Here is an 18725-nt window from a genome sequence, read left to right on the forward strand (position 1 = left end):
TGGATTTTTAAGGCCGAAAAGGTCCATTATGATGATCTATTGTTGACATCTGCATAGCTCAGGCCATAGAAGAGTTTGGGAGATGTTTGTGCTACCTATGGATTCTTCCACTAGTTTATAGTCATTGACTAAGATTTCTTGCCTCTTCTTTCATTCTAGGGGCTCTTTTTCTCCTTTCTTCTTGGTCAGTAGTTAGGTTACTGTTAATCTCTGTCCTATTCTCAGTCTGTTTGTCAACTAGCCATCCTCAAATGCAGGATACCTTTTGCTGGCAACCAGCCTGAATGTCTCCATAGATGATTGCGTAATAGAATTTTTTCTAGTTGCCACATTCTTCCATTAAGTATCTCCATAACAATCCCATCCATTCTTTAGCTGTGTGATGCCTCTGACAGTACTTTACTTCGTGCTTTATCTAATTTTGCTTCCTCAGTGACTTCAAATATTACTCATTCGCTAGAGCTGAGTGTGAAATGGTTCTCCCATCCAGCAACATTTTTTGAGATTTCAAATATGTTCCTGTTTTGTACTAGGATGAAACTAAGACCTTCTGACATTTTTTACAAAGAGAGAGACAGACACAGACCCACCCCAGAATAGCTAGTAGCATGATGCTCCAAATCAGACAACGCCAGGACTTAAACAGAGCTCTCCCAGATCCCAGGCCTCACATCTTGCTCCAATGACTAGGCTGGTGGCAGTGAATCTTTCTCAGTATCTCCTGTTGGAGCTATTCCACTTTGTATAAATAATTAGTTATTGGCTAGAGTACAAGCAAGACTGAATATAGCACAGTGGTTTAGTCACTGATGTGGGAAACCAGGGTTCAAGTCCTCGCCCTAGAGCAGGGATTTGAACCTATGTCTCCCATGTGCCAGGTGATGTGCTAACCAGGAGTCAGATGGTCAGAGGCACACACTTTAATCCTAGACCTGAGAAACCTTTCTGATGAAAATATTGTTGACTGTGACCCTTTCCCAAGTAAAGCTTTGGTTTTGACAAATTGGTTATTTTCTGATGAAAACCTGTTTTATCAAAAAATTCCCAACCAGTTCTACTTGTGCCCCTATATATTTGACTCTGGAAAGGATACAGATTACACTTCCTGCAGATATAGCTTTTCTGGTCTTCTTTCAAATTGAGACAACACCCTCCCCTCCCCCCGAATCCCAGTTACGTTACATTCTCTCTCCAAAGGAGTCTCATCACTTGTTGGGATATGTCAGTGTTTCGACACGGCAACCTCTTCCTTTCAGAGCTTCGACGGGTAGCCCTCAGAACTCGTTTGTTTGCTTCTCACATGTTGGCTGAGTCACTCTACTGTCCCTGTCTCAGATACACCCCTTAGTTAGCAGTAATGGATTTCACTGGCCCCTACATGGAAACAATCAAACCCAGCACACTACCCTTCTTATTTTTAGTCACTTACCACTCTAAATCCAGCATGTGCGGTTGCTTTGTAATCTCTGTTCAGATCACTCCTTCTGGAACACTGGTTCCTGCTCTCTTTCCTCAGACGTCTCATCTCCTTAGGTGTGGACCCACCCATAAAGTGCCTAATTATGTATTTAGTGCGGGGGAGTGTGAACCTTTGTGATGATCATATAATGAGAGTATCCTTGTTCCACCCTTTCCTGTCTTGTCTTTTCTTACCATCTCCTGGTTATCTAGCTTACACCTATTAACATTTTACCATTGACCTAATTAAAAGCAGGGTCAGGCCTTTTACTCCTCTGGGTAGGGACTGTGACTTTATTTCTGTAAAGTGCTGTGCAAACTATGATGTTATTTACATAGTCATAAACTGCCTTGTGGGAGTTGGGAGCAAGCCGCTGCCACTTCTATTCAGTGACCATTTCCATATTTAGGACCTGATACTGCTTCCACTAAAGTTAGGGCCCTACCAAATTCACAGTCCATCTTGGTCAAATTCACGGTCAGAGTATTTTAACAATCATAAATTTCATGATTTCAGCTATTTAAATCTGAAATGTCATGGTGTTGTAATTGTAGGGGGCCTGACCCAAAAAGGAATTGTGGGGGGGTCGCAAGGTTATTGTAGGGGGGGTTGCAGTACAGCTACCCTTACTTCTGCGCTGCTGCTGGTGGGGCACTGCCTGCAGAGCTGGGCTCCTGGCGAACAGCCACCACTCTGCGGCTGCCTAGCTCTGAAGGCAGCGCAGAAGTAAGGATGGCAATATTGCAACCACCCTAAAATAACCTTGTGACCCCCCCCCCCCCCCCGCAACTCCCTTTTGGGTCAGGACCCTCAATTTGAGAAATGCTGGTCTCCCACGTGAAATCTGTATAGTATTGGGTAAAAGCACACAAAAGACTAGATTTCACAGGAGGAGACAAGATTTCATGGTCCGTGACACATTTTTCTTGGCTGGGAATTTGGTAGGGCCCTAACTAAAGTCAATGGCAAAACTTCAGTGGGGGTAGAATAGGGCCTGTTAGTAATGAATGGTCAATACTCCAGTAACTGGGCATTGATCTGAAAATAGAAATGAAGCACTATTTACAGGCCTCACATCTTGCCAGGTTGGTATTGGTGTCTGGTAAGGAAGGGATTAGATCCTGGTAACGTTAGGTAAGACATTGAAGGAGGAAGGGTTTTGTGCCAGATTTTTTAAAATGAGGTCACCTGCCAACATTTTTGAAAGTGACCGGTCATTTTGGGTGCTTTTATTTACAGTGCTCAATTTGAGACGCCGTAAAGGATCCTGATTTTCAGAAAGTGCTGGGCACATGCCCTCTGAAATCAGGCCCCTTTACGATGTCTTAAATTAAGAATCCCAAATCACTGGATATTCTTGAAATTTTGTTTGCTATCTGCAGAGTGTGTGTATTTTCTCTCATCACAGAGCACGCTACAGGGGTATAGTTACAAATTAACTGAAACAGCAACTTCACCACAGTAAGAAACAAGAGGAGGGTTTCAGGGTTCTGCTATAACTGAGAGCAAATTTGGTCAAATGAATCCAACTGAGGGTTTGTTTTCACCAGATCTAAATTTCTGGAAGGGCCATATATGGAAAAGCCTATTTGACATGATCACATGCATTTTAAGCTTTGAAATGGAATTTTGCTGTTGGTGTGTCAGAGGAGAACCCAAAGTGGGTATATTTAATAAATACAGCCTAGGATAACTGGGATGGGTCAATAAACTAATGGCTTTGTTCTCTAGGTCAAACTGCAGAATTTTTGTGAAGTCTGTGTTAGGAAGGAGCTTGGACAACAGGATCTAGATTTCAATTAGTCTTGACCTGTTTTTATGGATCAGGAAGATTACTTTAGAGGAAGGGGCTGGATTTTGCAGAAGTAGCCCTGATGGCTTGAATTAACTGGAGGCAAAAGCAATGGGTTTGCCGTCATGTATCCGTTAAGGGTTACCCAGCAGCAGTTAGGTAAATATTTATTAACTCCCAGTTAATACACACCATCTGCTGAGTAAACAGTTCAAAGACCAGCAGGGGTAGGTGATAGCATGAATTAACGTTTCAGGGGGATATTTGGGATCTGGAGATCCATGAGAATGGTGTTATGGTGAGCAAATAAAGGTGAGAGTAAGGGAAAGAATTTCATAGCTGGGGATGCAAGTGAACAGGGAGGAAGAACATGGAGTCAATCCTTCTGGTGAAGAGTGATGGTGGGGAAAGTCCTTTTATCCTGGATGTCTTAATTCCTGGTAATGCTGAGATTGTAAACCTGGTTTAGGCTTAAAGACTTTTTTATGTGATGGGAGCAACAGAACTGAAAGGATCATATAGAGAGAGGCATTGTCTTGGAGATCGAGGCAGATTAACATCTTCACCGAGAATGTTGTAGATATATGAGCAGCCTTCAGACCAGACCCTGGACTGTCCTAGTGTAAAACAGCTAACAGAGTGAGAGGGTGACTTGCATGAACGTAAACACTAGATTGTTACACAATGCCTCTGCTTCCTGTATTGTAAGATGACTGATTCTCTCCCCCCAACCATTCTTGCACTAGCTGGAATGAGGGAGGTGTGTTTCCTGCACTGCAGGAAATGTAGGTGTGTGTTGTTTGGAGAGAAGATCATCATCATCATCCTTTAGCAGGAGTTTTGAGAAATCTGATATTCTAAAGATAAGACCAGGTCCATGGTTCTGTTCCGTAACAGAAATCTGGTTTAAACATTCATCTGGGACTTCCCAACTACTCCCTCCCTCACAAACCTCACTGATCATGGAAACAATGGCTTGCAGTCAGCATTGTTTAGAGCAGTTCGTGATGGGGTATACAAACCCCACTCTGGGTCCCAAGGTGTTAAAAGGCAAAACTGGTCCCAGGTAGCCCCACTCCTCCAGGCCTGCCAAGCATGCTCCGACTGGAGAAACAGGTTAAAAGGAAGCTCAGAAGCCCAGGCCATGGGATGATGGATAGGTTGCAGGAGAGGGCAATCCTTCTCCAGGAAGCCACACAGGAGGCTGAGGGGACCACAGAGAGAGTATCGCCCACAGGCAGTGTCTTCTCTAGCCATCACCCCCTTTGAGAACCAATAGGCCCTGCTCCTTTGGATTCCTTTTTTATTGAACTATAGGGGCCATGCCCCAAAAGGAAGGGACCTATAGGTCGGAAGTAGCTCAGGGAAGCAAACTTACACTTGCTTCAGGGAGGACCTGCTAATGTTGCCTCCCACTGGGCCGTGGACTGGGACTCTGTGGAGAGGGAGGGCCTGTGTCCCCCTAGCACTCCCCCTTATGGCCTGAGGCCCAAATGTGGGTGGAAAGCTGAAAATTCCTGGCCTAAGGTCCGGAACAGGCACTTTTACTGCCCTGACAGAGAGTTAAAGGGCTGGAAACTGGGTGTGCTGATCACTAGGCTGCCCAGCCCTCCGAACCCCTATCCCATAGCCTTATTCCAGGGACAAAGCAACCTCCAACTTCTCCCAACATTAGCGGGTTCTGTGTGGGGCAAACTGGCTGTGGGTGGCTCAATGGGGTATCTGATTCCGGGGGGGATCTGGATGCACAGGGGCTTGTTGGGGAGTTCTGGGTGTAACGGTAATGGGACTCTGCAGGGGGGTCCAAGTGAAAGTGGATGGAGCTCAGCAAGGGTGAGTCTGGGTGTGGAGGGCATAGAGCTTGGCAGGGGGGTCTGGGTGTGGGGGGCTCAGTGGGGAGATTCAGATGCTGGGGGAGTGGGGCTCAGTGGGGTGGGGATCCAGGTGTAGCTGGTTGGGGCTCAGTAGGGTGGTGATCTAGGTGATTCATTGGGGTGGTCAGGTGCAGGAGAAGTGGGGCTCGTCGGGGGGGTTCTGGGTGTGTGTGGGTTGAGGCTCAGCAGGAGGGTCTGGGTATGAGGGGCTCTGGATGCACGGGGGTTGGGTGGATGGGAGATCAGCTCCCTCTACAGTAATCCCGCCCCCTGCAGTAGAGGAGCAATGGATGCAGGAAGAGCGAGGAGGTGGGGGTGTTTGCAGAGTTTCCTACAGCCAGGCGAGAAATCTGAGGGTGGGTCTGACCCAACTCTGGATGCCGTGCAGGGGAAGAGGAAATCCCGTCCTCCCCAGCCCAGCTGGGACTAGCAGCTGAGCCCGGCGCAGGGTAGGAGCCACCAGCCAGGTCTTTCCTAGTCCCGCCCCCTGCCCCACAGTAATTTACCTCTGCCGGCTGCCCTGGGCACCCAAAACATACTGCTGGGGAGGGTCGCATGACCACTTTTGTGGCTTCTCTTTGCTTCCCCACAGAAAAATGACTTTCTGACGGGGAAGCAAAGAAATCTGCGGGGGGACATAAATTCTGCACATGCACAGAGGTGTAGAATTCCACCAGAAGTATGTATTACCTCCCTGCTCCACTATCAGATAAATTATAAGAAATACAGTTTCCATCTGTAGGCTCAAAGGTGGAAACTCTCACCCCAACACTAAGTGGAGAACGAAGCAGAAGATCAAAATGAAACAATGTCAAAATGGAATACACATTTTCCTTTGTGCAGAAATCATTTGGGAGCAAGTAATGTAGAGATCCTGGGGAGTTATCTGGTGAAGGAACAAACCTAATGCATTTCATGAGGAATTTCTTATCTCAAGTACTGAAGGGGTATGTGGGTGTGTATTAAAATCACATATATGTTGAACGTTGTTATAGAATCCCAACAAGGGAATCTCTGTACTGGAATAGGGGAGAATGCTGGCCCATGATTGGGTTATTAACTGATAACAGGAAAGGACAGATTTTTACAGGCAGTATGGGTGCCTGGGTGAGTGGGGAAATGTGTATATATATATATATATATATATATATATATATAATATGTTTATTTCTCAAGGTTTTAGTTCTCTAACTAAATGTTGAAGAAAGAAAATTACTCTGGTAAAACATCAGTTCTTCAACGATCTGATACTGAAGTTGTATTTTCTGCAAAACTCCACCTAACTTTTAAGAGTTGTATTGCTATATTCTGGGATGTCCAACTTGCATAAAAGCATCTGAATACTGCACAGTGGGAAAACAGATTAAGAGGATCAGAAGAGGAAAACTAAGGAAGAAATTAGTATACTGTATATTGACTTCACCTAGGATGTCAGTTAGTTAGTTGGTTAGTTTATTTATTTGAGGGTGTTTTTATACTATTGTTTACTCAGGCACCAGTATTTAGATGGGAGAGTCTCTTATTTATGGACCATCTATTATTTGCCCTTTTCTTGGAAAGAAGAAAATGTGTTGTGGCATGCAATTAAACATTTTATTTCCTGTTAATGGAGAATTCTGATGTTCATGGTTCTTGCTATCAAAGTGGCACATTTTTATGCATCGTTATCTGCAAAGTGGATTCTCTCTTTTAACATTGTCCCTCTGGGGAGACACTCAAATTGAAGGTAGTTGGATAAGTGGCTCTAAAATATTAGATTTTTGGTACAGTAATTTAATATTCTGGATTATTTATTTACTATTGCTGTTCACATCTTCCATGGAACTAAGAGGAACATAGAAAGCTCAAGGATCTAATGTTTTTTCACGTCCCACAGTAACAGAATAAATGTCATGCATATAATAATAACCCCCCACACACACACTGAAACCTGAATATTCTGTAATAATGTTGTTAGTAATTTATGACATTATCCTCAGCTTATTCTTTGCACCAAGGAAGAACTTTGGACGAAGGTTTTTGTTTTGTTTTTAATTTTAATAAAATCTTTTTCTATTGTATTTCCAAAAAGCCAATACAATATTATAAAATAAAGAAAAATCAATAGTAATAACTGAAGTTGTTGAATCCAATGACAAAAGCTGCCTCTAAAGTCAGCTTTTTATGGGGTGACAAAGAGAATGCAAATTGCACAGTAGAGGAATATGCCCTCAAAAACATACTTAGAGCACAGCTGTTCAAAGAGCAATTGTCTTTTTCAACATGGCAGGAAAATGCATCACATAGCACACTGTGAAATTATGAATTATAGATAAGATTTAATTCATTATAAAATGTAGGCTTCCTTTATTTTGCCATTTACAAGGTATGAACATCTTGACTGATAATCTTTTCCCAAGGCAAATCTTCCTGTGATTAGATCAGGCCTTTATAGCCTCAGACTAGTTCCAAAAATTTAAAATGACAGCACCACACAAATCTGAAACCAAGTTACAATTTTAAAATCTCAAAAGAGGGAGGTTGAAAGAGAAGACTGTGATACAGCAATAGCTGGTAACTGTCAATGCTTTATTAAAAGTACCTGTGATAAGTTAGCAGGGAAGATCAGTACTTCCACCCAAGTAATTATTACACCATTATCTATGAACATGTTTGTGCCTAGTACAAACAGTCCTCCAATTTCAGTTGGGTCTTCTAGGTGCTACTGTAGTACAAATAGTATACAACAACAGGAATTATTCCCAATGCCTCAGAACTCCTCCCACTCCAGTGTGTCTCAAAAGATCTACAGGAGAGGACTCCTCATATTAGGAATTTCCAAAGATTCACAGGAATGGGGTCCTGCCCAAATAGACTTCCTAAGTTGGACCGGAGTAGGTTCCTTGGTTATGCAGGTCTTAGGGACCTTTCTCTGTCTCTGTGTGTGATTATGGGTGCACTGAGTTATTCTATCTGAGAATGAAGTCTGCTGAACTTGTCAACACTGCTGCAGGCTTCCTAAGCTGCTTCTGTTCCTCTGGCAAAGCTCATAAGAAATGGCTGGATTTAGACATTTCTAAATATGCTTTTTCTGTCTCTCTGCTTTGGCCTTGCAGACTAGATCTCATTAAGATCTTGCCAATAAATCTTGTTTGACGTATTCCAGACAAGCCAGTAGTCAGGATCTGGTAGTAAAGTAGTTGCAAGAATTGTCAGATAATAGAAATAATAAGTATTAATCATGTCCCATATTTTAAAAATGGCTTCATGAAATGATCTCCCACTTGGTTAAAAAAAAAAAAAGGCTTGCCACAGACCGCATACACCAAGTTCAAAGCTGAAAGGACTTTTATGGGGGATTTTACATAGGAACCAAAATTTGGTTTCTAACAGAAAGTGTCTGCCTTTTCAACACTCTGTTAGTTCATCTTATAGATAGGCAGAATCTGAATACCTTCAAACTGGAAAAAATTCAAACTATGCAGCTCAAGTCCACCTCTAATATGAACAGATGCTGAAATTCTGATGAGGAGGATAGAGATTTATGGCACATGTTCTCACATTCTCCTCCTTTGTGTTCATTGTAGGAGGAAAATAAACATGATCCTAACAACTGATTAAGCCTGTAGCTCTAGAATTTCTGTGACAGGTGATCTTAATGGTCTTTCCAGACTTAGTAAGCCACATCAGTTGTTTGTATAGAAAATTCAGCTTGATTGCTAAAAGACAAATGATCATATTTTGGAAGACATCAGGGATGTTTAACATATCTGAATACTGCAGTGTTGTTCTGGCTAATGAGATGATCCAGGCTCTGTGATTACAAGGGGTTGGGAAAAGGTCCTGGTTGTCCACCAAATCCAGCAGAGATGGATGGAGCCGATCACAGCAAGCACAAGGTGGCAACAGCAAATTTGCTCTTAAGGAAAATGAGAAAAATCAAGTGCCTGCATTACATTAGGCTGCCTGTTACATTGTGGTTCCCAGCAATGATCAGGTTTTATTTCCATGTACATGCCTGACTTCATATCTGGATACACCGTGCTGCCAATTCTCAACAGGCTTTTGAAGGTATTGCCAAAAAGTAGCTTTAAACATATGCTTCAGGAAGAAACGGTACATCTCAGATAATTCTAGTCCAACTTCGGAGGTTTTTATTTTCAGTAGACACTCTTCAGAATACTGGTGTAGAAGCAGATGTTCCCAGGACAACCATGGGAAATTCCAGAAATTCCCAGCATGTTTAGTTGCCCAGGAAATGGGGATTAAGAAGAGATGGTCAAGCAGCCACTCCCAGCATGAGTTGGCATATTTAAAGTGTCTATGCTTACAAAGTACATTCTGAAGGGCAAAGGTTTAAAGACAGTCTTTTCCATTGTATTTGAACAAAGAGAGACATAAGAACATAAGAACGGCCATACTGGGTCAGAGCAAAGATCCATCTAGCTCACTATCCTGTCTACCGACAGTGGCCAATGCCAGGTGCCCCAGAGGGAGTGAACTCAACAGGCAATGATCAAGTGATCTCTCTCCTGCCTAGGGTGACCAGACGTCCCGATAAAATTGGGACCGTCCCAATATTTTGGTGTCTGTCCCACATCCTGACTGATCTTTTTTTTTTTTTCTCTGCTGGCGGGCACCCCCCACCCCCATGTGTCCCGATATTTTCTTCCCCTCATCTGGTCACCCTACTCCTGCCATCCATCTCCACACTCTGACAAACAGAAGAGGTATACATGCATGTTGGGTTCAACCCTGCAAAACCTTATTCATGTGAGTAGCCCTTACTATCACAGCCCTTGACCTCAGGGGGACTTGGCACGTCATTCCAGGATTTGCAGGCTTGGAATAATTTTAAATATGAAACTATATGGGACCACCCAGCTGGCTGACCTGTAATGAGGAAATTCAAACTAATATATACAAGGGGAAGAAAACAAACTAACACCTGTGGGTGGGAATAGTGGAGATGCTTGGAGTCGGGACAGTGCATGCGAATAAAATTCCTAATTCCATTCTTCCCTCTTCCCCATCGGGGTTTCTCTATTCCCAGCCCTTGTTCCTTCCTCCAACTGCAACCACACAGAGTGTAGGACTTATTACAACGCTAAGGCCTCTGTTTATCTTTTCTTGCGCAGCACTAGTGGGAGAGAGGAGTGAATCCATCCAGTTTTCTTTTCTTCTCTTCATTTTCCCATATATTAAAAATAAAGCTCCTTGCTGAAGTTCGGGTTGACTCTCTGTTTTGGATCAGTGTTGTGACGGGTTAGGGGAGCTCGAATCCCTGGCTAGGGCTCTACCTCACATAGCTGTTGTGACCTTAGCCCTCTTTCCCCTCCATGATTGCCACTGAATGGTGTGGAGGGAATTCTGTGGCCTTATCATCCCCTCTTTTTTTTTCCCTCTTGACTGAAGTCTGTTGCTAAGCTTCCAGTTAGGGAAACAATTTAGAGCTGGGCGGGATGTCTTTAACGATGTTCTCTGACTGTGGAGGGGAACCCGCCTTGTGCTCTGATTTGGGAGATTCTGCAGAACCCCACTCCGCAACTCTGGGCTTTTACCCTATGGCCAGATATACTGGTATTAAGGTGCAGGTAGGTGCCAGATAGGATTTGCAAAAGCACCTAAGTGAGTTAGGGGCCTAACTCCCAATGACTTTCAGGAATATAACCATGGATTAATTAGCGACATTTTGTTTAATGTTGTGAACAGGCATTTCTCTGTTATCCTTTAAAAATGAGAGTTCGCTCTAATTATGACAGACTCGGAGTCCTCTGGAGTCTCTGCTCTGTATCAGCCCTAGAGGAAGTTGTAATTTGTAACTTCAATCCATCCTTTGTGCAGAACCTGCATCAAATATAACTGAATGCCCTGCCCAATTGAAATGAACTCAGAAATTGCCAGTAGTTCTACTTCCCATCTGTATAGTGCATTTGCAGCCAAAGGTTTTGCAGACAGACCAACGAAACGGCAACATCTAAAATCCAAGCAGGCTGGAGTTTAGACTATGCTATTGAGAAGAATCAAACTGATAGATTTACATTCACTCTTCCTGAAAAAAAGGTGGACTAAATGGGCTCGGGTGGGAGGACTCAGCGGGGCTATGGAACAGAGTTCACACTCTACAACAGAATTCACAAGCAGGCGCATGCAGGTTTACCACACAAGCCCCATGCAGCCTCTAATCTTATCTGCAGTAGTGACCATTGCTGCTCCACATCCCCCGAAAGAGGGTTCTGGATCTCCGGAGTTCTGTATCACATTTCCATTCCCCTAGCCCACTCCAAAATCTCTAGCAAGTCACAACCCTACTTTGAGTTAGCACAGCAACCCTGTGTGACTATAGGCACGGTGTAGAGGCCCTTGTGCCAGCTCTCCATGTCATGGGTAAATTTCACACACAGAAAATAAAACTAAAGAGAATGGAAAAGAAAAACAAACACTCTGAATATGTACTTTGGAGAATTTTCATCACTTTTCAGTTTTTGTATTACTAGTGTAAATGATCAGTAATACCAACAAGAACATGACTAAACAGATGTGAAAATAACCATCTGTACGTTCAATACAGTCATGATGGCAGAGCTCTTTATTTTTTTTTTGCTGTGATGTTAAACTTACTTGGCAATTGTGTATTTCCTTTTGAGCCCATCAGTTCCAATCAAGGCTATCTCTATATTCCTCCACGTTATCTGTATTCCAGATACTCTGACAAATATTTTCTTCCTCCAGCCTATGCAAAAGCAAAATAAATTCGGTTGCACATCTGGACAGAGATATTTTTAAGTGGTAAAAAGTTTCATCTTTTTGTGTGTGCAAACAATATATTACTATCTCCTCTTCAAAAACATTAGCTGTAAAGAATCTTAACAAAATTAATTTGCAGGACAACAGTCTAAATTGTAAATGGAGATGTACAAAAGCTTTCACATGTGAGAGTGAAAGCAGCAGCGTTCATGCTATGGTTATGCAAACCACTCTCCTACAAACCAGATCCATGCCTCTATATCTCTGCACCTGTGCAGAGCTCCATAGAAGTTAGGAGGCCTTTGCATGGAGATCTTATTGTAACATCAGGGTCTAAAGCAATAATGTTTGTATATACCATAACAAATTTAGAGCAACCCATAGTTTGGGAAGTGTTTGAGTTTTGGTTTGGTCCATTATAAAGAGAGACCATCCTCTCTGCAAGAAAGACCAGATCTGGATTCAGGTTAGGATTTCTATCACCTACTACCTTAGTGTTCAGAATAAGATGTTTCTTCAGATATAAGAAATGGGCAGCTTCTGTGTCTCCCAAATGCATTCATTTCTGAGTGTTTTGCTCTTAAAAAAGATGTGAGAAGGTATACATTATTCCTAATTTCTCTTTCATGTTCTACTGTTTAGTGAACAAGTGTCATTATTTCTTCTTTAATTTATTTTCCATGATGCCCAACATTAGAGACTGTTAATAATGTATTAATTTGTGAATTTCCACAGTGAGTTGATCAATGTCCGGTTCTATGTTTATCACAAATGGAAAACGTTCCTTTTTACTAAGTCTTACAATTATGACTTGATGTATTTTGCAAAAATGCCATGAAATGACCCAACCTCATAAAATTGTTCCAAACTCTACAATACAATACAGATTTCTTTTGCTTCAAAAATTTGAAGACGTCTAAAATGGACATTTTTTCTTACCTTGTAGAAATTCTGACACCATCAAATATTTCATAGAATTCAGCAGCACTATTGACTGGAAAGTGGCCATTAAATCCAACTGAATTGGTTCTACAACAATTCCCAAACTCAAGATAATTTAGAGCAAATTGGTGACAAATTCTCTTTAGAGATGCATGAAAGCCTAAATCTTACAATGAGCTCCGTGCAATCCAATCCCGGCACCCATTAATTTAAGTGGAACTCAACACAAATTCACAGGGGTCTGTCCTCACAGAGCTCATTGCTAGATTGGGGTCTCATAATGATAAAACAACATGAGAGGGGGTATCTTAAACCCATATTAAATAGAGAGAGCACTTATGAGCAAATGGTGGGAGAGGTTCTGTGTTTAAAATTGTTTTTGGTGTTCTTCCTTAGTTCTGCCAGGAAATGTATCCGCATAGTGATCCATCACTGGGCAACTTTCTTTGGGACATGGGAAGAAGGATCCCTCTTTTGAAATAAGAACATCTATTAATAAGTATTATTTTCTTTTCATCTCAACTCTTATAATATTTGGAGTCAGGATACCTTGGTTCAGTACTTAATCCCAGTTTAGAGGTGCTCTTTAAAAATCAGGAGAGACGGAAGTGCTTGCTTCTGAGATCAAATCATTCTCCTATTATTTATGGATGTAGTAGACCTGTGAGACAGGATGGTCTGGTTAAGTCACTGGACAGGAACTCTGGAGACCTGAGTTTAATTCCTTGAGCTGCCACAGGCTTCTTGGGTGACATTGGGCAAATCGTTTAATCTACGCTGTGCCTCAGTTCCCTGCCTATAAAATGGGGATAATACTTCCTTACCTCCTAGAGGCGTAGTGATGCTAAAAACCATTAATAATTGTGAGGCACTTAGACACTACAGTGATGAAGGGTCACATAAGTACCTAGATAGAGAATAGTGATGAAATAAACCGGTTTTGGTCCCCAATCTTGATATCTGAACTGCATGCATGTGGGCCTTCTGCCTATGTAGAGTCCAAATGAAGTCAGTGGGGCCCTGAGGTCTGCCCATGTTGATCAGGACATTACTAACCATAAAAAAAGATGAGTGCACATAAGCTGAGTTAGTTTTTAAGTATTTACATTTAATTTCAGGAGAAACAAAATTACTTACCACATTCAGACAGTAGAATTTTGTTGTTCACGAGTTACTGTGAAAAGTGTTCTTGCAGCAGTAGTTATTTAGACATTAGAATGATAACAGGACTAAATTGGGCATTGTGATCATTTCTATTATTTATTCTGCCATTCATGGAATTACTTTCCTCTCAGAAATAAATTGCATAGAGTAGGAAAGAGCACTGGTTTTATTCTAATGCTGAATTATATCAAATTTCCAAGTTATTCTGTAATATTGCTTCAAGGAACAATAAAGCTTCTTGTTGATCAGCACTGAGATAATCATTCCTTTTGTGAACAGATGGGGGGGAAAGGATTACAGGCTGTATTCCCTATATAATTATCCCTCAATTGCATTACCAGAGTTCATTCATTAACGGCCCAATCCTGCCAAGTGCTGAACATCACCAGTTCCCATTGACTTCCTAGTTTTCAGCACTTAGCAACTGTTTTAGGCCCTGAACCATGAGTGTTTATATCTTGTATAAACGTTCATACAATCCTGTGCATCTGTGGATGTACTTTCATTTATATAAACAGCTAATCACATATTAAATCGTACTAAGGCCCTGCCTCACTGATACCTGTTGACCGTGAGTTCTGTTGTGAGTATTGGGCCTACAAATTGACCCGAATTATGAACTCAACTGTAAAAAGTATGTAAAAGTTCATAAGATGTTACAGTAACATATCACAACAAATGCTGATGGGAAAAGGTACGAAAGGTAGACAGAATAACTGAATGAGTTTTTAAACAAAAAGGTCTACTGATATAATTCAAGAACTGTGTTGAAATTAGGCTTGTTAAAAATAGGAGATGTAGAGCTGGAAATTAATGAGTTAAAATTGGTATGCTGGATATTAAGCCTGATTCGTGGACAAAATAATAAGGTTCTGGGCTATTCTACCCATCGCTCCTTTTTTGGGACCTCAAAAGTGAGCCTCACCATCATAGCTGCCACCCCACCATTTCTGGGACCCTGTCCTTCCTCAAAAATGTCCTGGCTAGAATGGGCCAGAGAGAGAGGGACCCAGATCAGGTCGCCATCTCTATCAGCTCCATCTGAATCCAAAACACCATCTGGGATGATGGTTATTGCCATCTTTGATATCATCTAAAAGACTGTCAAACAAGGGAAGTTTTCCCTTCTGAAATTGGACTTTAACAACAGCAGCAACGACATCTCCAGACTATCTAAACTAACTTCTCTTTTCCCCAAAAGAATACTTATTACCAGGTTTAATATCATCTAAGGGCTGGTCCCCACTTAGTCCGGACTTCGGACTAAGGTACGCAAATTCAGCTACGTTAATAACGTAGCTGAATTCGAAGTACCTTAGTCCGGACTTACCGCGGTCCAGACGCGGCCGGAAGTCTCCCCCCGTCGACGCCGCGTACTCCTCTCGGCGAGCTGGAGTACTGGCGCCGATTGTGAGCACTTCCGGGATCGATCCGGGATCGATTTATCGCGTCTTAACCAGACGCGATAAACCGATCCCAGAACATCGATGGCGTGCCGCCGGACCAGCCGGTAAGTGAAGACTAGGCCTAAGAGACTGCCAAACAACGGGATTTCTCCTTTTAAAAACTTTCTCTAGCTAAAGGGACAGGGAACAAGGGATGTCGTTAAAATGAAAGCCTTACTTAATACTTCATGTTTCAAATGCTTTAATTGTTTTTCCTTCTTTTCTGTATCTTTAGTAAAAGTTTAAAAGGATTTTTAATTGCGTGTTTGCCATAGTGCGAAAGGTCTGAAGTCTCTGTATACCAAGCATCGGACTTTGTTTTACACTTGTTTAATGTTGAACAGTGACTCAGTTATGTTAATATCATTAGCCCATCTAAATTAATATAACAGTTTCATTGGTTAATTATGTATTTTAAATCCAATTATTTCGTTTTAACTGTTTTAAATGTACTTCCTTTTAATTGAGTGTTCCCTTGTTTCAGTATTTATATGAGAGCGTAAAAATAGGAGTGCGTGACTTTCTTTCTCATTATATTATATGCTCCTATTATTTCCTCTATTAACTCATCTCTTTAAACAGTACTAACTCTTTAATCTCTCTTCATGTGGATCTCCTTCTGTGCCCGCCGCTTTCCGCAACTCCCATTGGCCAGGAACGCTGAACCGCGGCCACTAGGAGCTGTGTGTGTGTGTGGGGGTGCCTGTGGACAGTCAATGTCAGCAAAATGTCTCGCAGCCCGCAATCACATTATCCTGATGGGCCGCCTGCGGGCCGCAGGTTGCCCACCACTGGTCTAGATAATATTTAGTCCTGCCATGTCTGCATGGGACTAGATGAGCTCTTGAGGTCCTTTCCAGTCCTACGATTCTATGATTGTCTTCGAACTCTCTGTAAAGCACCGATTTCCTCCCAAATTTTGATTAAAAAATATATTTTTGTCTAAAAGCTTCCATTTTGTTAAAAAGTCACATTTGGTTGAAAAAAAGAGTGGAGCTGTGTAGCCCATAGAGCTAGCTTTAGCATTTGTTTTATTTAGCAGTAATACAAGGAACCTACAGGCCTGTATCCTGTAAGACATTGGCTTCAGCAGTAAGCATAAGGCTTGAGGCCTATGAATTTTGGCACAGACAAATGGCCCAACTGTCATCCCTGAGTTTTGGGAAACTGAGAATAGTATTTAAAGGGGAAGTTTGTACATACAGACACCAGGCAACCACAGGAATATAAGCTAAAACCAGCTTTTGGATATTTAAGAATAGGAACATCTGCAGATGTCTGACTACAAGAGTGCAATGGCAACGAACCAACATATGATAATAAGTTGAGATCATTAATATCCTAACCTATAGGAGAAGGGCACCCCAACTTTAGTAGGGTGAGGAAACACAAATAAGGAAGAGGGGAGAAACCCCTACTGAATATACATTAGACATAGTGGCATCAGCATAACATATTATACAAGTTGAATCCCAGCCTGTGTGCGGAGAGAGAGAGAGAGCCTTTGGGAGGTGCCAGGATGATGGCCACTGGTGAATGATGGTGATGAGGAAGATGATGGCTTACATTTCAGGTTGTTCTGTGAGGGATAGTGTAAATGTATAGATGCTCAGATGTACTTTCTGTGTTTTATATCTACCTTCCAGCCCTGCCCCTTCTGCCCAAGGCCCCACCTCTCCCATTCCCTCTGATTGTTGGAGCCCAGAGCCTGGCCACTGCCGCCTCAGCCCCAAGCCACCTGTGCGCCCTCAGCCCTAGAGCACCGGACTGGTGGTGCAGCTCCCAGTACCCCCAGCCCCAGAATGCCAGGCTGTCGGATGGCGTGGCAGTTTGGGGATGCTCAGCCTCCCCAGACCTGTGATATCCGCTGCCCATGCTTACTGGGTTAGAGTGTTTGAGACTTTGCTAAATGTATTAATAAGCTATTACAAATACAGAGGGGTTCCTAAAGTATTACCGTTGCTACCGTGCCCATCGGGGCTCCCAACTGAATGGTAATTTTAATAATACTGGGGCTGATCTTGGGACAAGAACCTGCCAAACCTCAGAGTGATAACTGGGAATTCTTAAGTAATCAATACAATTAATTACATAATCCATAGATCCGGCTACAGATGAAAATTTTCAAGCAATTCTAGTGTACTGCTTTTGCTGTATGAATGAATGAGGTTGCTCTCTAACACCCGGCCCACAGAGAACCTGTGGGACCTGTTACTGGCTAAAGAAGCACCCTTTTAGCTCTAGTCGTAGGATTCTTTTTGGAGCTGAAGCACGAGGGTTCTAGTCCCACCTCCCCAGAAGTAGTTATATTATTGTCTGCTGCACATAGACCTAGTTACAGCATTATCCCTGTACAGGGCACCATTGAGCATAATGTCTAATGGGAAGCGGCAATTGCTACACCTTTAAAAAGGCGTTGTGTGCCTTGACCCTCATCTTGTTGGAGGTGTGCAGTGAATGAGTGTCATCCACCTAGTTGTATCTCTTTGGGATGTCTGGTGCTGCAGACAGCACCAGCAAAACCCCTTATTGTCTAGTAGCTTGGGGATATGGTTTAATTTTTTATTGGAAAAGGTCACAATCTGAAGTATTGAAGGAAATTGTGTTAAATTGAACTTTTAAGAAAAAATATAGATTCTGAGCTATTAATGTTTAAAAATCTTTAACTGCACCCACAACAACTTTACCTGAAATTTTGCAGATGTTAGTTAACATTCCAAGCAGAGCTTTCCTGGGATTTGTAGGGCCCTGTGCAAAGTGAAATGTGCTGAGTCCCACCCAGTGGTGACTGCCTCTCTCCTGCCTTTGTGTACACTTGACACTTCCAAGAAGTTTGGTCAGCTCTCACTTTGTGCACCAGGAAGCTGGAGGTGCAGCACAATCTTCCTAGCACAGAGCAGGTGAGGGACAGTTAAGAATTTCACTGTCTTTTGCAACCCAGTCTTCCTAGAGTCAGACATGGCTCAGCAGGGAAAATTGGGGGTAGTGTTCTGGCTGGCAAGTCAGATGTATACAGGTGATGTGGAGTCTGTGGAAAAACGAGGCCCTCTTTGTATATGGTCACATAGGCTTAATGCTATTACGTGTGGTCGGTATTGTGGATAGCAGTAGTTCCTGTGCTTTGTTAGGTTCTGCCCTCTTGCTGAAAAAATTTGCCAAGTCCCATCTGATGAAGTAGCCTGTGGTACCTATTATTCTTCCGCTACCTCGTTTCCTTCTCCCTGCTTCTCCCTCAGCATGTGCTCCAAGACTACAGCCAATGAAATGGACATTGGCAGGACAGTATCCACTTCCGTTTTGTTGATGTATTAAAATGAAAAAAG

The sequence above is a fragment of the Chrysemys picta genome, chromosome 7 (assembly GCF_011386835.1).
Source record: "Chrysemys picta bellii isolate R12L10 chromosome 7, ASM1138683v2, whole genome shotgun sequence".
NCBI classification, from domain to species: domain Eukaryota; kingdom Metazoa; phylum Chordata; order Testudines; family Emydidae; genus Chrysemys; species Chrysemys picta.